Raw genomic sequence first — 22,521 nt, 5'->3', positions numbered from 1 at the left:
AGGCACTGAGCCACCACTGACCTCACAATTGAAAACAGCAGCCACGCACCTAGCACTGGCCTAGCAGGCACTGAGCCACCACTGACCTCACAACCACAAAGAGCACCCACGCACCTAGCACTGGCCTAGCAGGCACTGAGCCACCACTGACCTCACAATTGAAAACAGCAGCCACGCACCTAGCACTGGCCTAGCAGGCACTGAGCCACCACTGACCTCACAACCACAAACATCAGCCACGCACCTAGCACTGGCCTAGCAGGCACTGAGCCACCACTGACCTCACAACCACAAACAGAACCCACGCACCTAGCAATGGCCTAGCAGGCACTGAGCCACCACTGACCTCACAATTGAAAACAGCAGCCACGCACCTAGCACTGGCCTAGCAGGCACTGAGCCACCACTGACCTCACAACCACAAACAGCAGCCACGCACCTAGCACTGGCCTAGCTGGCACTGAGCCACCACTGACCTCACAATTGAAAACAGCACCCACGCACCTAGCACTGGCCTAGCAGGCACTGAGCCACCACTGACCTCACAACCACAAACAGCAGCCACGCACCTAGCACTGGCCTAGCAGGCACTGAGCCACCACTGACCTCACAACCACCAACAGCAGCCACGCACCTAGCACTGGCCTAGCAGGCACTGAGCCACCACGGACCTCACAACCACCAACAGCAGCCACGCACCGAGCACTGGCCTAGCAGGCACTGAGCCACCACTGACCTCACAATTGAAAACAGCACCCACACACCTAGCACTGGCCTAGCAGGCACTGAGCCACCACTGACCTCACAATTGAAAACAGCAGCCACGCACCTAGCACTGGCCTAGCAGGCACTGAGCCACCACTGACCTCACAACCACCAACAGCACCCACGCACCTAGCACTGGCCTAGCAGGCACTGAGCCACCACTGACCTCACAACCACAAACAGCAGCCACGCACCTAGCACTGGCCTAGCAGGCACTGAGCCACCACGTACCTCACAACCACAAACAGCAGCCACGCACCTAGCACTGGCCTAGCAGGCACTGAGCCACCACTGACCTCACAACCACAAACAGCACCCACGCACCTAGCACTGGCCTAGCAGGCCCTGAGCCACCACTGACCTCACAACCACCAACAGCACCCACGCACCTAGCACTGGCCTAGCAGGCACTGAGCCACCACTGACCTCACAATTGAAAACAGCAGCCACGCACCTAGCACTGGCCTAGCAGGCACTGAGCCACCACTGACCTCACAACCACAAACAGCAGCCACGCACCTAGCACTGGCCTAGCAGGCACTGAGCCACCACGGACCTCACAACCACAAACAGAACCCACGCACCTAGCACTGGCCTAGCAGGCACTGAGCCACCACGGACCTCACAACCACAAACAGCAGCCACGTACCTAGCACTGGCCTAGCAGGCACTGAGCCACCACTGACCTCACAACCACAAACAGCAGCCACGCACCTAGCACTGGCCTAGCAGGCACTGAGCCACCACTGACCTCACAACTGAAAACAGCAGCCACGCACATAGCACTGGCCTAGCAGGCACTGAGCCACCACTGACCTCACAACCACAAACAGCACCCACGCACCTAGCACTGCCCTAGCAGGCACTGAGCCACCACTGACCTCACAACTGAAAAGAGCACCCACGCACCTAGCACTGGCCTAGCAGGCACTGAGCCACCACTGACCTCACAACCACAAACAGCAGCCACGCACCTAGCACTGGCCTAGCAGGCACTGAGCCACCACTGACCTCACAACCACAAACAGAAGCCACGCACCTAGCACTGGCCTAGCAGGCACTGAGCCACCACTGACCTCACAATTGAAAACAGCAGCCACGCACCTAGCACTGGCCTAGCAGGCACTGAGCCACCACTGACCTCACAACCACAAACAGCACCCACGCACCTAGCACTGGCCTAGCAGGCACTGAGCCACCACTGACCTCACAAGCACCAACAGCAGCCACGCACCTAGCACTGGCCTAGCAGGCACTGAGCCACCACTGACCTCACAACCACCAACAGCAGCCACGCACCTAGCACTGGCCTAGCAGGCACTGAGCCACCACTGACCTCACAATTGAAAACAGCAGCCACGCACCTAGCACTGGCCTAGCAGGCACTGAGCCACCACTGACCTCACAACCACAAACAGCAGCCACGTAACTAGCACTGGCCTAGCAGGCACTGAGCCACCACTGACCTCACAATTGAAAACAGCAGCCATGCACCTAGCACTGGCCTAGCAGGCACTGAGCCACCACTGACCTCACAATTGAAAACAGCAGCCACGCACCTAGCACTGGCCTAGCAGGCCCTGAGCCACCACTGACCTCACAACCACCAACAGCACCCACGCACCTAGCACTGGCCTAGCAGGCACTGAGCCACCACTGACCTCACAACCACAAACAGCACCCACGCACCTAGCACTGGCCTAGCAGGCACTGAGCCACCACTGACCTCACAACCACAAACAGAACCCACGCACCTAGCACTGGCCTAGCAGGCACTGAGCCACCACTTACCTCACAATTGAAAACAGCAGCCACGCACCTAGCACTGGCCTAGCAGGCACTGAGCCACCACTGACCTCACAACCACAAACAGCAGCCACGCACCTAGCACTGGCCTAGCAGGCACTGAGCCACCACTGACCTCACAACCACCAACAGCAGCCACGCACCTAGCACTGGCCTAGCAGGCACTGAGCCACCACTGACCTCACAACCACAAACAGCACCCACGCACCTAGCACTGGCCTAGCAGGCACTGAGCCACAAGTGACCTCGCAACCACAAAGAGCACCCAGGCACCTAGCACTGGCCTAGCAGGCACTGAGCCACCACTGACCTCACAACCACAAACAGCACCCACGCACCTAGCACTGGCCTAGCAGGCACTGAGCCACCACTGACCTCACAACCACAAACAGCACCCACGCACCTAGCACTGGCCTAGCAGGCACTGAGCCACCACTGACCTCACAATTGAAAACAGCAGCCACGCACCTAGCACTGGCCTAGCAGGCACTGAGCCACCACTGACCTCACAAGCACCAACAGCAGCCACGCACCTAGCACTGGCCTAGCAGGCACTGAGCCACCACGGACCTCACAACCACAAACAGAACCCACGCACCTAGCACTGGCCTAGCAGGCACTGAGCCACCACTGACCTCACAATTGAAAACAGCAGCCACGCACCTAGCACTGGCCTAGCAGGCACTGAGCCACCACTGACCTCACAACCACAAACAGCACCCACGCACCTAGCACTGGCCTAGCAGGCACTGAGCCACCACTGACCTCACAAGCACCAACAGCACCCACGCACCTAGCACTGGCCTAGCAGGCACTGAGCCACCACTGACCTCACAATTGAAAACAGCAGCCACGCACCTAGCACTGGCCTAGCAGGCACTGAGCCACCACTGACCTCACAACCACAAAGAGCACCCACGCACCTAGCACTGGCCTAGCAGGCACTGAGCCACAAGTGACCTCGCAACCACAAAGAGCACCCAGGCACCTAGCACTGGCCTAGCAGGCACTGAGCCACCACTGACCTCACAACCACAAACAGCACCCACGCACCTAGCACTGGCCTAGCAGGCACTGAGCCACCACTGACCTCACAACCACAAACAGCACCCACGCACCTAGCACTGGCCTAGCAGGCACTGAGCCACCACTGACCTCACAATTGAAAACAGCAGCCACGCACCTAGCACTGGCCTAGCAGGCACTGAGCCACCACTGACCTCACAACCACAAACAGCAGCCACGCACCTAGCACTGGCCTAGCAGGCACTGAGCCACCACGGACCTCACAACCACAAACAGAACCCACGCACCTAGCACTGGCCTAGCAGGCACTGAGCCACCACTGACCTCACAATTGAAAACAGCAGCCACGCACCTAGCACTGGCCTAGCAGGCACTGAACCACCACTGACCTCACAACCACAAACAGCAGCCACGCACCTAGCACTGGCCTAGCAGGCACTGAGCCACCACTGACCTCACAACCACAAACAGCACCCACGCACCTAGCACTGGCCTAGCAGGCACTGAGCCACCACTGACCTCACAAGCACCAACAGCACCCACGCACCTAGCACTGGCCTAGCAGGCACTGAGCCACCACTGACCTCACAATTGAAAACAGCAGCCACGCACCTAGCACTGGCCTAGCAGGCACTGAGCCACCACTGACCTCACAACCACAAAGAGCACCCACGCACCTAGCACTGGCCTAGCAGGCACTGAGCCACCACTGACCTCACAATTGAAAACAGCAGCCACGCACCTAGCACTGGCCTAGCAGGCACTGAGCCACCACTGACCTCACAAGCACCAACAGCACCCACGCACCTAGCACTGGCCTAGCAGGCACTGAGCCACCACTGACCTCACAACCACAAACAGAACCCACGCACCTAGCAATGGCCTAGCTGGCACTGAGCCACCACTGACCTCACAACCACAAACAGCAGCCACGCACCTAGCACTGGCCTAGCAGGCACTGAGCCACCACTGACCTCACAATTGAAAACAGCAGCCACGCACCTAGCACTGGCCTAGCAGGCACTGAGCCACCACGGACCTCACAACCACCAACAGCAGCCACGCACCGAGCACTGGCCTAGCAGGCACTGAGCCACCACTGACCTCACAGCCACCAACAGCACCCACACACCTAGCACTGGCCTAGCAGGCACTGAGCCACCACTGACCTCACAACCACCAACAGCAGCCACGCACCTAGCACTGGCCTAGCAGGCACTGAGCCACCACTGACCTCACAACCACCAACAGCACCCACGCACCTAGCACTGGCCTAGCAGGCACTGAGCCACCACTGACCTCACAATTGAAAACAGCAGCCATGCACCTAGCACTGGCCTAGCAGGCACTGAGCCACCACGTACCTCACAACCACAAACAGCAGCCACGCACCTAGCACTGGCCTAGCAGGCACTGAGCCACCACTGACGTCACAACCACAAACAGCACCCACGCACCTAGCACTGGCCTAGCAGGCCCTGAGCCACCACTGACCTCACAACCACCAACAGCACCCACGCACCTAGCACTGGCCTAGCAGGCACTGAGCCACCACTGACCTCACAATTGAAAACAGCAGCCACGCACCTAGCACTGGCCTAGCAGGCACTGAGCCACCACTGACCTCACAACCACAAACAGCAGCCACGCACCTAGCACTGGCCTAGCAGGCACTGAGCCACCACGGACCTCACAACCACAAACAGAACCCACGCACCTAGCACTGGCCTAGCAGGCACTGAGCCACCACTGACCTCACAACCACAAAGAGCACCCACGCACCTAGCACTGGCCTAGCAGGCACTGAGCCACCACTGACCTCACAATTGAAAACAGCAGCCACGCACCTAGCACTGGCCTAGCAGGCACTGAGCCACCACTGACCTCACAACCACAAACAGCACCCACGCACCTAGCACTGGCCTAGCAGGCACTGAGCCACCACTGACCTCACAATTGAAAACAGCAGCCACGCACCTAGCACTGGCCTAGCAGGCACTGAGCCACCACTGACCTCACAACCACAAACAGCAGCCACGCACCTAGCACTGGCCTAGCAGGCACTGAGCCACCACGGACCTCACAACCACAAACAGAACCCACGCACCTAGCACTGGCCTAGCAGGCACTGAGCCACCACGGACCTCACAACCACAAACAGCAGCCACGTACCTAGCACTGGCCTAGCAGGCACTGAGCCACCACTGACCTCACAACCACAAACAGAAGCCACGCACCTAGCACTGGCCTAGCAGGCACTGAGCCACCACTGACCTCACAAGCACCAACAGCAGCCACGCACCTAGCACTGGCCTAGCAGGCACTGAGCCACCACTGACCTCACAACCACAAACAGCACCCACGCACCTAGCACTGGCCTAGCAGGCACTGAGCCACCACTGACCTCACAACCACAAACAGCAGCCACGCACCTAGCACTGGCCTAGCAGGCACTGAGCCACCACTGACCTCACAACCACAAACAGCAGCCACGTAACTAGCACTGGCCTAGCAGGCACTGAGCCACCACTGACCTCACAATTGAAAACAGCAGCCACGCACCTAGCACTGGCCTAGCAGGCACTGAGCCACCACTGACCTCACAACCACCAACAGCACCCACGCACCTAGCACTGGCCTAGCAGGCACTGAGCCACCACTGACCTCACAATTGAAAACAGCAGCCACGCACCTAGCACTGGCCTAGCAGGCACTGAGCCACCACTGACCTCACAACCACAAACAGCAGCCACGCACCTAGCACTGGCCTAGCAGGCACTGAGCCACCACTGACCTCACAACCACAAACAGCACCCACGCACCTAGCACTGGCCTAGCAGGCCCTGAGCCACCACTGACCTCACAACCACCAACAGCACCCACGCACCTAGCACTGGCCTAGCAGGCACTGAGCCACCACTGACCTCAAAATTGAAAACAGCAGCCACGCACCTAGCGCTGGCCTAGCAGGCACTGAGCCACCACTGACCTCACAACCACAAACAGCAGCCACGCACCTAGCACTGGCCTAGCAGGCACTGAGCCACCACGGACCTCACAACCACAAACAGAACCCACGCACCTAGCACTGGCCTAGCAGGCACTGAGCCACCACGGACCTCACAACCACAAACAGCAGCCACGTACCTAGCACTGGCCTAGCAGGCACTGAGCCACCACTGACCTCACAACCACAAACAGCAGCCACGCACCTAGCACTGGCCTAGCAGGCACTGAGCCACCACTGACCTCACAACTGAAAACAGCAGCCACGCACATAGCACTGGCCTAGCAGGCACTGAGCCACCACTGACCTCACAACCACAAACAGCACCCACGCACCTAGCACTGCCCTAGCAGGCACTGAGCCACCACTGACCTCACAACTGAAAAGAGCACCCACGCACCTAGCACTGGCCTAGCAGGCACTGAGCCACCACTGACCTCACAACCACAAACAGCAGCCACGCACCTAGCACTGGCCTAGCAGGCACTGAGCCACCACTGACCTCACAACCACCAACAGCACCCACGCACCTAGCACTGGCCTAGCAGGCACTGAGCCACCACTGACCTCACAATTGAAAACAGCAGCCACGCACCTAGCACTGGCCTAGCAGGCACTGAGCCACCACTGACCTCACAACCACAAACAGCACCCACGCACCTAGCACTGGCCTAGCAGGCACTGAGCCACCACTGACCTCACAAGCACCAACAGCAGCCACGCACCTAGCACTGGCCTAGCAGGCACTGAGCCACCACTGACCTCACAACCACCAACAGCAGCCACGCACCTAGCACTGGCCTAGCAGGCACTGAGCCACCACTGACCTCACAACCACAAACAGCAGCCACGCACCTAGCACTGGCCTAGCAGGCACTGAGCCACCACTGACCTCACAACCACCAACAGCACCCACGCACCTAGCACTGGCCTAGCAGGCACTGAGCCACCACTGACCTCACAATTGAAAACAGCAGCCATGCACCTAGCACTGGCCTAGCAGGCACTGAGCCACCACTGACCTCACAACCACAAAGAGCACCCACGCACCTAGCACTGGCCTAGCAGGCACTGAGCCACCACTGACCTCACAATTGAAAACAGCAGCCACGCACCTAGCACTGGCCTAGCAGGCACTGAGCCACCACTGACCTCACAACCACAAACAGCAGCCACGCACCTAGCACTGGCCTAGCAGGCACTGAGCCACCACTGACCTCACAACCACAAACAGAACCCACGCACCTAGCAATGGCCTAGCAGGCACTGAGCCACCACTTACCTCACAATTGAAAACAGCAGCCACGCACCTAGCACTGGCCTAGCAGGCACTGAGCCACCACTGACCTCACAACCACAAACAGCAGCCACGCACCTAGCACTGGCCTAGCAGGCACTGAGCCACCACTGACCTCACAACCACAAACAGCAGCCACGCACCTAGCACTGGCCTAGCAGGCACTGAGCCACCACTGACCTCACAACCACAAACAGCACCCACGCACCTAGCACTGGCCTAGCAGGCACTGAGCCACAAGTGACCTCGCAACCACAAAGAGCACCCAGGCACCTAGCACTGGCCTAGCAGGCACTGAGCCACCACTGACCTCACAACCACAAACAGCAGCCACGCACCTAGCACTGGCCTAGCAGGCACTGAGCCACCACTGACCTCACAATTGAAAACAGCAGCCACGCACCTAGCACTGGCCTAGCAGGCACTGAGCCACCACTGACCTCACAACCACAAAGAGCACCCACGCACCTAGCACTGGCCTAGCAGGCACTGAGCCACCACTGACCTCACAATTGAAAACAGCAGCCACGCACCTAGCACTGGCCTAGCAGGCACTGAGCCACCACTGACCTCACAACCACAAACAGCAGCCACGCACCTAGCACTGGCCTAGCAGGCACTGAGCCACCACTGACCTCACAACCACAAACAGAACCCACGCACTTAGCAATGGCCTAGCTGGCACTGAGCCACCACTGACCTCACAATTGAAAACAGCAGCCACGCACCTAGCACTGGCCTAGCAGGCACTGAGCCACCACTGACCTCACAACCACCAACAGCACCCACGCACCTAGCACTGGCCTAGCAGGCACTGAGCCACCACTGACCTCACAACCACCAACAGCACCCACGCACCTAGCACTGGCCTAGCAGGCACTGAGCCACCACTGACCTCACAATTGAAAACAGCAGCCACGCACCTAGCACTGGCCTAGCAGGCACTGAGCCACCACTGACCTCACAACCACAAACAGCACCCACGCACCTAGCACTGGCCTAGCAGGCACTGAGCCACCACTGACCTCACAAGCACCAACAGCACCCACGCACCTAGCACTGGCCTAGCAGGCACTGAGCCACCACTGACCTCACAACCACAAACAGCAGCCACGCACCTAGCACTGGCCTAGCAGGCACTGAGCCACCACTGAGCTCACAATTGAAAACAGCAGCCACGCACCTAGCACTGGCCTAGCAGGCACTGAGCCACCACTGACCTCACAACCACAAAGAGCACCCACGCACCTAGCACTGGCCTAGCAGGCACTGAGCCACCACTGACCTCACAATTGAAAACAGCAGCCACGCACCTAGCACTGGCCTAGCAGGCACTGAGCCACCACTGACCTCACAATTGAAAACAGCAGCCACGCACCTAGCACTGGCCTAGCAGGCACTGAGCCACCACTGACCTCACAACCACAAACAGAACCCACGCACCTAGCAATGGCCTAGCTGGCACTGAGCCACCACTGACCTCACAATTGAAAACAGCAGCCACGCACCTAGCACTGGCCTAGCAGGCACTGAGCCACCACTGACCTCACAATTGAAAACAGCAGCCACGCACCTAGCACTGGCCTAGCAGGCACTGAGCCACCACGGACCTCACAACCACAAACAGCAGCCACGCACCGAGCACTGGCCTAGCAGGCACTGAGCCACCACTGACCTCACAGCCACCAACAGCACCCACACACCTAGCACTGGCCTAGCAGGCACTGAGCCACCACTGACCTCACAATTGAAAACAGCAGCCACGCACCTAGCACTGGCCTAGCAGGCACTGAGCCACCACTGACCTCACAACCACAAAGAGCACCCACGCACCTAGCACTGGCCTAGCAGGCCCTGAGCCACCACTGACCTCACAACCACCAACAGCACCCACGCACCTAGCACTGGCCTAGCAGGCACTGAGCCACCACTGACCTCACAACCACAAACAGCACCCACGCACCTAGCACTGGCCTAGCAGGCACTGAGCCACCACTCACCTCACAACTGAAAACAGCAGCCACGCACCTAGCACTGGCCTAGCAGGCACTGAGCCACCACTGACCTCACAACCACAAACAGCACCCACGCACCTAGCACTGGCCTAGCAGGCACTGAGCCACCACTGACCTCACAAGCACCAACAGCAGCCACGCACCTAGCACTGGCCTAGCAGGCACTGAGCCACCACTGACCTCACAACCACCAACAGCACCCACGCACCTAGCACTGGCCTAGCAGGCACTGAGCCACCACTGACCTCACAATTGAAAACAGCAGCCACGCACCTAGCACTGGCCTAGCAGGCACTGAGCCACCACTGACCTCACAACCACAAAGAGCACCCACGCACCTAGCACTGGCCTAGCAGGCACTGAGCCACCACTGACCTCACAATTGAAAACAGCAGCCACGCACCTAGCACTGGCCTAGCAGGCACTGAGCCACCACTGACCTCACAACCACAAACAGCAGCCACGCACCTAGCACTGGCCTAGCAGGCACTGAGCCACCACTGACCACACAACCACAAACAGAACCCACGCACCTAGCAATGGCCTAGCTGGCACTGAGCCACCACTGACCTCACAATTGAAAACAGCAGCCACGCACCTAGCACTGGCCTAGCAGGCACTGAGCCACCACTGACCTCACAACCACCAACAGCACCCACGCACCTAGCACTGGCCTAGCAGGCACTGAGCCACCACTGACTTCACAATTGAAAACAGCAGCCACGCACCTAGCACTGGCCTAGCAGGCACTGAGCCACCACGGACCTCACAACCACCAACAGCAGCCACGCACCGAGCACTGGCCTAGCAGGCACTGAGCCACCACTGACCTCACAGCCACCAACAGCACCCACACACCTAGCACTGGCCTAGCAGGCACTGAGCCACCACTGACCTCACAATTGAAAACAGCAGCCACGCACCTAGCACTGGCCTAGCAGGCACTGAGCCACCACTGACCTCACAACCACAAAGAGCACCCACGCACCTAGCACTGGCCTAGCAGGCACTGAGCCACCACTGACCTCACAATTGTAAACAGCACCCACGCACCTAGCACTGGCCTAGCAGGCACTGAGCCACCACTGACCTCACAACCACCAACAGCAGCCACGCACCTAGCACTGGCCTAGCAGGCACTGAGCCACCACGGACCTCACAACCACAAACAGCAGCCACGCACCTAGCACTGGCCTAGCAGGCACTGAGCCACCACTGACCTCACAATTGAAAACAGCAGCCACGCACCTAGCACTGGCCTAGCAGGCACTGAGCCACAAGTAACCTCACAACCACCAACAGCACCCACGCACCTAGCACTGGCCTAGCAGGCACTGAGCCACCACTGACCTCACAACTGAAAACAGCAGCCACGCACCTAGCACTGGCCTAGCAGGCACTGAGCCACCACTGACCTCACAATTGAAAACAGCAGCCACGCACCTAGCACTGGCCTAGCAGGCACTGAGCCACCACTGACCTCACAACCACCAACAGCACCCACGCACCTAGCACTGGCCTAGCAGGCACTGAGCCACCACTGACCTCACAACCACAAACAGCACCCACGCACCTAGCACTGGCCTAGCAGGCACTGAGCCACCACTCACCTCACAACTGAAAACAGCAGCCACGCACCTAGCACTGGCCTAGCAGGCACTGAGCCACCACTGACCTCACAACCACAAACAGCAGCCACGCACCTAGCACTGGCCTAGCAGGCACTGAGCCACCACTGACCTCACAACCACCAACAGCACCCACGCACCTAGCACTGGCCTAGCAGGCACTGAGCCACCACTGACCTCACAACCACCAACAGCAGCCACGCACCTAGCACTGGCCTAGCAGGCACTGAGCCACCACTGACCTCACAATTGAAAACAGCAGCCACGCACCTAGCACTGGCCTAGCAGGCACTGAGCCACCACTGACCTCACAACCACAAAGAGCACCCACGCACCTAGCACTGGCCTAGCAGGCACTGAGCCACCACTGACCTCACAATTGAAAACAGCAGCCACGCACCTAGCACTGGCCTAGCAGGCACTGAGCCACCACTGACCTCACAACCACAAACAGCAGCCACGCACCTAGCACTGGCCTAGCAGGCACTGAGCCACCACTGACCTCACAACCACAAACAGAACCCACGCACTTAGCAATGGCCTAGCTGGCACTGAGCCACCACTGACCTCACAATTGAAAACAGCAGCCACGCACCTAGCACTGGCCTAGCAGGCACTGAGCCACCACTGACCTCACAACCACCAACAGCACCCACGCACCTAGCACTGGCCTAGCAGGCACTGAGCCACCACTGACCTCACAATTGAAAACAGCACCCACGCACCTAGCACTGGCCTAGCAGGCACTGAGCCACCACTGACCTCACAATTGAAAACAGCAGCCACGCACCTAGCACTGGCCTAGCAGGCACTGAGCCACCACTGACCTCACAACCACAAACAGCACCCACGCACCTAGCACTGGCCTAGCAGGCACTGAGCCACCACTGACCTCACAAGCACCAACAGCACCCACGCACCTAGCACTGGCCTAGCAGGCACTGAGCCACCACTGACCTCACAACCACAAACAGCAGCCACGCACCTAGCACTGGCCTAGCAGGCACTGAGCCACCACTGAGCTCACAATTGAAAACAGCAGCCACGCACCTAGCACTGGCCTAGCAGGCACTGAGCCACCACTGACCTCACAACCACAAAGAGCACCCACGCACCTAGCACTGGCCTAGCAGGCACTGAGCCACCACTGACCTCACAATTGAAAACAGCAGCCACGCACCTAGCACTGGCCTAGCAGGCACTGAGCCACCACTGACCTCACAATTGAAAACAGCAGCCACGCACCTAGCACTGGCCTAGCAGGCACTGAGCCACCACTGACCTCACAACCACAAACAGAACCCACGCACCTAGCAATGGCCTAGCTGGCACTGAGCCACCACTGACCTCACAATTGAAAACAGCAGCCACGCACCTAGCACTGGCCTAGCAGGCACTGAGCCACCACTGACCTCACAATTGAAAACAGCAGCCACGCACCTAGCACTGGCCTAGCAGGCACTGAGCCACCACGGACCTCACAACCACCAACAGCAGCCACGCACCGAGCACTGGCCTAGCAGGCACTGAGCCACCACTGACCTCACAGCCACCAACAGCACCCACACACCTAGCACTGGCCTAGCAGGCACTGAGCCACCACTGACCTCACAATTGAAAACAGCAGCCACGCACCTAGCACTGGCCTAGCAGGCACTGAGCCACCACTGACCTCACAACCACAAAGAGCACCCACGCACCTAGCACTGGCCTAGCAGGCACTGAGCCACCACTGACCTCACAATTGAAAACAGCAGCCACGCACCTAGCACTGGCCTAGCAGGCACTGAGCCACCACTGACCTCACAACCACAAACATCAGCCACGCACCTAGCACTGGCCTAGCAGGCACTGAGCCACCACTGACCTCACAACCACAAACAGAACCCACGCACCTAGCAATGGCCTAGCAGGCACTGAGCCACCACTGACCTCACAATTGAAAACAGCAGCCACGCACCTAGCACTGGCCTAGCAGGCACTGAGCCACCACTGACCTCACAACCACAAACAGCAGCCACGCACCTAGCACTGGCCTAGCTGGCACTGAGCCACCACTGACCTCACAATTGAAAACAGCACCCACGCACCTAGCACTGGCCTAGCAGGCACTGAGCCACCACTGACCTCACAACCACCAACAGCACCCACGCACCTAGCACTGGCCTAGCAGGCACTGAGCCACCACTGACCTCACAATTGAAAACAGCAGCCACGCACCTAGCACTGGCCTAGCAGGCACTGAGCCACCACGGACCTCACAACCACCAACAGCAGCCACGCACCGAGCACTGGCCTAGCAGGCACTGAGCCACCACTGACCTCACAATTGAAAACAGCACCCACACACCTAGCACTGGCCTAGCAGGCACTGAGCCACCACTGACCTCACAATTGAAAACAGCAGCCACGCACCTAGCACTGGCCTAGCAGGCACTGAGCCACCACTGACCTCACAACCACCAACAGCACCCACGCACCTAGCACTGGCCTAGCAGGCACTGAGCCACCACTGACCTCACAACCACAAACAGCAGCCACGCACCTAGCACTGGCCTAGCAGGCACTGAGCCACCACGTACCTCACAACCACAAACAGCAGCCACGCACCTAGCACTGGCCTAGCAGGCACTGAGCCACCACTGACCTCACAACCACAAACAGCACCCACGCACCTAGCACTGGCCTAGCAGGCCCTGAGCCACCACTGACCTCACAACCACCAACAGCACCCACGCACCTAGCACTGGCCTAGCAGGCACTGAGCCACCACTGACCTCACAATTGAAAACAGCAGCCACGCACCTAGCACTGGCCTAGCAGGCACTGAGCCACCACTGACCTCACAACCACAAACAGCAGCCACGCACCTAGCACTGGCCTAGCAGGCACTGAGCCACCACGGACCTCACAACCACAAACAGAACCCACGCACCTAGCACTGGCCTAGCAGGCACTGAGCCACCACGGACCTCACAACCACAAACAGCAGCCACGTACCTAGCACTGGCCTAGCAGGCACTGAGCCACCACTGACCTCACAACCACAAACAGCAGCCACGCACCTAGCACTGGCCTAGCAGGCACTGAGCCACCACTGACCTCACAACTGAAAACAGCAGCCACGCACATAGCACTGGCCTAGCAGGCACTGAGCCACCACTGACCTCACAACCACAAACAGCACCCACGCACCTAGCACTGCCCTAGCAGGCACTGAGCCACCACTGACCTCACAACTGAAAAGAGCACCCACGCACCTAGCACTGGCCTAGCAGGCACTGAGCCACCACTGACCTCACAACCACAAACAGCAGCCACGCACCTAGCACTGGCCTAGCAGGCACTGAGCCACCACTGACCTCACAACCACAAACAGAAGCCACGCACCTAGCAATGGCCTAGCAGGCACTGAGCCACCACTGACCTCACAATTGAAAACAGCAGCCACGCACCTAGCACTGGCCTAGCAGGCACTGAGCCACCACTGACCTCACAACCACAAACAGCACCCACGCACCTAGCACTGGCCTAGCAGGCACTGAGCCACCACTGACCTCACAAGCACCAACAGCAGCCACGCACCTAGCACTGGCCTAGCAGGCACTGAGCCACCACTGACCTCACAACCACCAACAGCAGCCACGCACCTAGCACTGGCCTAGCAGGCACTGAGCCACCACTGACCTCACAATTGAAAACAGCAGCCACGCACCTAGCACTGGCCTAGCAGGCACTGAGCCACCACTGACCTCACAACCACAAACAGCAGCCACGTAACTAGCACTGGCCTAGCAGGCACTGAGCCACCACTGACCTCACAATTGAAAACAGCAGCCATGCACCTAGCACTGGCCTAGCAGGCACTGAGCCACCACTGACCTCACAATTGAAAACAGCAGCCACGCACCTAGCACTGGCCTAGCAGGCCCTGAGCCACCACTGACCTCACAACCACCAACAGCACCCACGCACCTAGCACTGGCCTAGCAGGCACTGAGCCACCACTGACCTCACAACCACAAACAGCAGCCACGCACCTAGCACTGGCCTAGCAGGCACTGAGCCACCACTGACCTCACAACCACAAACAGAACCCACGCACCTAGCACTGGCCTAGCAGGCACTGAGCCACCACTTACCTCACAATTGAAAACAGCAGCCACGCACCTAGCACTGGCCTAGCAGGCACTGAGCCACCACTGACCTCACAACCACAAACAGCAGCCACGCACCTAGCACTGGCCTAGCAGGCACTGAGCCACCACTGACCTCACAACCACCAACAGCAGCCACGCACCTAGCACTGGCCTAGCAGGCACTGAGCCACCACTGACCTCACAACCACAAACAGCACCCACGCACCTAGCACTGGCCTAGCAGGCACTGAGCCACAAGTGACCTCGCAACCACAAAGAGCACCCAGGCACCTAGCACTGGCCTAGCAGGCACTGAGCCACCACTGACCTCACAACCACAAACAGCACCCACGCACCTAGCACTGGCCTAGCAGGCACTGAGCCACCACTGACCTCACAACCACAAACAGCACCCACGCACCTAGCACTGGCCTAGCAGGCACTGAGCCACCACTGACCTCACAATTGAAAACAGCAGCCACGCACCTAGCACTGGCCTAGCAGGCACTGAGCCACCACTGACCTCACAAGCACCAACAGCAGCCACGCACCTAGCACTGGCCTAGCAGGCACTGAGCCACCACGGACCTCACAACCACAAACAGAACCCACGCACCTAGCACTGGCCTAGCAGGCACTGAGCCACCACTGACCTCACAATTGAAAACAGCAGCCACGCACCTAGCACTGGCCTAGCAGGCACTGAGCCACCACTGACCTCACAACCACAAACAGCACCCACGCACCTAGCACTGGCCTAGCAGGCACTGAGCCACCACTGACCTCACAAGCACCAACAGCACCCACGCACCTAGCACTGGCCTAGCAGGCACTGAGCCACCACTGACCTCACAATTGAAAACAGCAGCCACGCACCTAGCACTGGCCTAGCAGGCACTGAGCCACCACTGACCTCACAACCACAAAGAGCACCCACGCACCTAGCACTGGCCTAGCAGGCACTGAGCCACAAGTGACCTCGCAACCACAAAGAGCACCCAGGCACCTAGCACTGGCCTAGCAGGCACTGAGCCACCACTGACCTCACAACCACAAAAAGCACCCACGCACCTAGCACTGGCCTAGCAGGCACTGAGCCACCACTGACCTCACAACCACAAACAGCACCCACGCACCTAGCACTGGCCTAGCAGGCACTGAGCCACCACTGACCTCACAATTGAAAACAGCAGCCACGCACCTAGCACTGGCCTAGCAGGCACTGAGCCACCACTGACCTCACAACCACAAACAGCAGCCACGCACCTAGCACTGGCCTAGCAGGCACTGAGCCACCACGGACCTCACAACCACAAACAGAACCCACGCACCTAGCACTGGCCTAGCAGGCACTGAGCCACCACTGACCTCACAATTGAAAACAGCAGCCACGCACCTAGCACTGGCCTAGCAGGCACTGAACCACCACTGACCTCACAACCACAAACAGCAGCCACGCACCTAGCACTGGCCTAGCAGGCACTGAGCCACCACTGACCTCACAACCACAAACAGCACCCACGCACCTAGCACTGGCCTAGCAGGCACTGAGCCACCACTGACCTCACAAGCACCAACAGCACCCACGCACCTAGCACTGGCCTAGCAGGCACTGAGCCACCACTGACCTCACAATTGAAAACAGCAGCCACGCACCTAGCACTGGCCTAGCAGGCACTGAGCCACCACTGACCTCACAACCACAAAGAGCACCCACGCACCTAGCACTGGCCTAGCAGGCACTGAGCCACCACTGACCTCACAATTGAAAACAGCAGCCACGCACCTAGCACTGGCCTAGCAGGCACTGAGCCACCACTGACCTCACAACCACAAACAGCAGCCACGCACCTAGCACTGGCCTAGCAGGCACTGAGCCACCACTGACCTCACAACCACAAACAGAACCCACGCACCTAGCAATGGCCTAGCTGGCACTGAGCCACCACTGACCTCACAACCACAAACAGCAGCCACGCACCTAGCACTGGCCTAGCAGGCACTGAGCCACCACTGACCTCACAATTGAAAACAGCAGCCACGCACCTAGCACTGGCCTAGCAGGCACTGAGCCACCACGGACCTCACAACCACCAACAGCAGCCACGCACCGAGCACTGGCCTAGCAGGCACTGAGCCACCACTGACCTCACAGCCACCAACAGCACCCACACACCTAGCACTGGCCTAGCAGGCACTGAGCCACCACTGACCTCACAACCACCAACAGCAGCCACGCACCTAGCACTGGCCTAGCAGGCACTGAGCCACCACTGACCTCACAACCACCAACAGCACCCACGCACCTAGCACTGGCCTAGCAGGCACTGAGCCACCACTGACCTCACAATTGAAAACAGCAGCCATGCACCTAGCACTGGCCTAGCAGGCACTGAGCCACCACGTACCTCACAACCACAAACAGCAGCCACGCACCTAGCACTGGCCTAGCAGGCACTGAGCCACCACTGACGTCACAACCACAAACAGCACCCACGCACCTAGCACTGGCCTAGCAGGCCCTGAGCCACCACTGACCTCACAACCACCAACAGCACCCACGCACCTAGCACTGGCCTAGCAGGCACTGAGCCACCACTGACCTCACAATTGAAAACAGCAGCCACGCACCTAGCACTGGCCTAGCAGGCACTGAGCCACCACTGACCTCACAACCACAAACAGCAGCCACGCACCTAGCACTGGCCTAGCAGGCACTGAGCCACCACGGACCTCACAACCACAAACAGAACCCACGCACCTAGCACTGGCCTAGCAGGCACTGAGCCACCACTGACCTCACAACCACAAAGAGCACCCACGCACCTAGCACTGGCCTAGCAGGCACTGAGCCACCACTGACCTCACAATTGAAAACAGCAGCCACGCACCTAGCACTGGCCTAGCAGGCACTGAGCCACCACTGACCTCACAACCACAAACAGCACCCACGCACCTAGCACTGGCCTAGCAGGCACTGAGCCACCACTGACCTCACAATTGAAAACAGCAGCCACGCACCTAGCACTGGCCTAGCAGGCACTGAGCCACCACTGACCTCACAACCACCAACAGCACCCACGCACCTAGCACTGGCCTAGCAGGCACTGAGCCACCACGGACCTCACAACCACAAACAGAACCCACGCACCTAGCACTGGCCTAGCAGGCACTGAGCCACCACGGACCTCACAACCACAAACAGCAGCCACGTACCTAGCACTGGCCTAGCAGGCACTGAGCCACCACTGACCTCACAACCACAAACAGAAGCCACGCACCTAGCACTGGCCTAGCAGGCACTGAGCCACCACTGACCTCACAAGCACCAACAGCAGCCACGCACCTAGCACTGGCCTAGCAGGCACTGAGCCACCACTGACCTCACAACCACAAACAGCACCCACGCACCTAGCACTGGCCTAGCAGGCACTGAGCCACCACTGACCTCACAACCACAAACAGCAGCCACGCACCTAGCACTGGCCTAGCAGGCACTGAGCCACCACTGACCTCACAACCACAAACAGCAGCCACGTAACTAGCACTGGCCTAGCAGGCACTGAGCCACCACTGACCTCACAATTGAAAACAGCAGCCACGCACCTAGCACTGGCCTAGCAGGCACTGAGCCACCACTGACCTCACAACCACCAACAGCACCCACGCACCTAGCACTGGCCTAGCAGGCACTGAGCCACCACTGACCTCACAATTGAAAACAGCAGCCACGCACCTAGCACTGGCCTAGCAGGCACTGAGCCACCACTGACCTCACAACCACAAACAGCAGCCACGCACCTAGCACTGGCCTAGCAGGCACTGAGCCACCACTGACCTCACAACCACAAACAGCACCCACGCACCTAGCACTGGCCTAGCAGGCCCTGAGCCACCACTGACCTCACAACCACCAACAGCACCCACGCACCTAGCACTGGCCTAGCAGGCACTGAGCCACCACTGACCTCAAAATTGAAAACAGCAGCCACGCACCTAGCGCTGGCCTAGCAGGCACTGAGCCACCACTGACCTCACAACCACAAACAGCAGCCACGCACCTAGCACTGGCCTAGCAGGCACTGAGCCACCACGGACCTCACAACCACAAACAGAACCCACGCACCTAGCACTGGCCTAGCAGGCACTGAGCCACCACGGACCTCACAACCACAAACAGCAGCCACGTACCTAGCACTGGCCTAGCAGGCACTGAGCCACCACTGACCTCACAACCACAAACAGCAGCCACGCACCTAGCACTGGCCTAGCAGGCACTGAGCCACCACTGACCTCACAACTGAAAACAGCAGCCACGCACATAGCACTGGCCTAGCAGGCACTGAGCCACCACTGACCTCACAACCACAAACAGCACCCACGCACCTAGCACTGCCCTAGCAGGCACTGAGCCACCACTGACCTCACAACTGAAAAGAGCACCCACGCACCTAGCACTGGCCTAGCAGGCACTGAGCCACCACTGACCTCACAACCACAAACAGCAGCCACGCACCTAGCACTGGCCTAGCAGGCACTGAGCCACCACTGACCTCACAACCACAAACAGAAGCCACGCACCTAGCACTGGCCTAGCAGGCACTGAGCCACCACTGACCTCACAATTGAAAACAGCAGCCACGCACCTAGCACTGGCCTAGCAGGCACTGAGCCACCACTGACCTCACAACCACAAACAGCACCCACGCACCTAGCACTGGCCTAGCAGGCACTGAGCCACCACTGACCTCACAAGCACCAACAGCAGCCACGCACCTAGCACTGGCCTAGCAGGCACTGAGCCACCACTGACCTCACAACCACCAACAGCAGCCACGCACCTAGCACTGGCCTAGCAGGCACTGAGCCACCACTGACCTCACAACCACAAACAGCAGCCACGCACCTAGCACTGGCCTAGCAGGCACTGAGCCACCACTGACCTCACAACCACCAACAGCACCCACGCACCTAGCACTGGCCTAGCAGGCACTGAGCCACCACTGACCTCACAATTGAAAACAGCAGCCATGCACCTAGCACTGGCCTAGCAGGCACTGAGCCACCACTGACCTCACAACCACAAAGAGCACCCACGCACCTAGCACTGGCCTAGCAGGCACTGAGCCACCACTGACCTCACAATTGAAAACAGCAGCCACGCACCTAGCACTGGCCTAGCAGGCACTGAGCCACCACTGACCTCACAACCACAAACAGCAGCCACGCACCTAGCACTGGCCTAGCAGGCACTGAGCCACCACTGACCTCACAACCACAAACAGAACCCACGCACCTAGCAATGGCCTAGCAGGCACTGAGCCACCACTTACCTCACAATTGAAAACAGCAGCCACGCACCTAGCACTGGCCTAGCAGGCACTGAGCCACCACTGACCTCACAACCACAAACAGCAGCCACGCACCTAGCACTGGCCTAGCAGGCACTGAGCCACCACTGACCTCACAACCACAAACAGCAGCCACGCACCTAGCACTGGCCTAGCAGGCACTGAGCCACCACTGACCTCACAACCACAAACAGCACCCACGCACCTAGCACTGGCCTAGCAGGCACTGAGCCACAAGTGACCTCGCAACCACAAAGAGCACCCAGGCACCTAGCACTGGCCTAGCAGGCACTGAGCCACCACTGACCTCACAACCACAAACAGCAGCCACGCACCTAGCACTGGCCTAGCAGGCACTGAGCCACCACTGACCTCACAATTGAAAACAGCAGCCACGCACCTAGCACTGGCCTAGCAGGCACTGAGCCACCACTGACCTCACAACCACAAAGAGCACCCACGCACCTAGCACTGGCCTAGCAGGCACTGAGCCACCACTGACCTCACAATTGAAAACAGCAGCCACGCACCTAGCACTGGCCTAGCAGGCACTGAGCCACCACTGACCTCACAACCACAAACAGCAGCCACGCACCTAGCACTGGCCTAGCAGGCACTGAGCCACCACTGACCTCACAACCACAAACAGAACCCACGCACTTAGCAATGGCCTAGCTGGCACTGAGCCACCACTGACCTCACAATTGAAAACAGCAGCCACGCACCTAGCACTGGCCTAGCAGGCACTGAGCCACCACTGACCTCACAACCACCAACAGCACCCACGCACCTAGCACTGGCCTAGCAGGCACTGAGCCACCACTGACCTCACAATTGAAAACAGCACCCACGCACCTAGCACTGGCCTAGCAGGCACTGAGCCACCACTGACCTCACAATTGAAAACAGCAGCCACGCACCTAGCACTGGCCTAGCAGGCACTGAGCCACCACTGACCTCACAACCACAAACAGCACCCACGCACCTAGCACTGGCCTAGCAGGCACTGAGCCACCACTGACCTCACAAGCACCAACAGCACCCACGCACCTAGCACTGGCCTAGCAGGCACTGAGCCACCACTGACCTCACAACCACAAACAGCAGCCACGCACCTAGCACTGGCCTAGCAGGCACTGAGCCACCACTGAGCTCACAATTGAAAACAGCAGCCACGCACCTAGCACTGGCCTAGCAGGCACTGAGCCACCACTGACCTCACAACCACAAAGAGCACCCACGCACCTAGCACTGGCCTAGCAGGCACTGAGCCACCACTGACCTCACAATTGAAAACAGCAGCCACGCACCTAGCACTGGCCTAGCAGGCACTGAGCCACCACTGACCTCACAATTGAAAACAGCAGCCACGCACCTAGCACTGGCCTAGCAGGCACTGAGCCACCACTGACCTCACAACCACAAACAGAACCCACGCACCTAGCAATGGCCTAGCTGGCACTGAGCCACCACTGACCTCACAATTG

This window comes from Apteryx mantelli, chromosome 11, assembly GCF_036417845.1.
Source record: "Apteryx mantelli isolate bAptMan1 chromosome 11, bAptMan1.hap1, whole genome shotgun sequence".
Lineage (NCBI taxonomy): Eukaryota > Metazoa > Chordata > Aves > Apterygiformes > Apterygidae > Apteryx > Apteryx mantelli.
Note: the sequence above shows the minus strand (reverse complement) of the source record.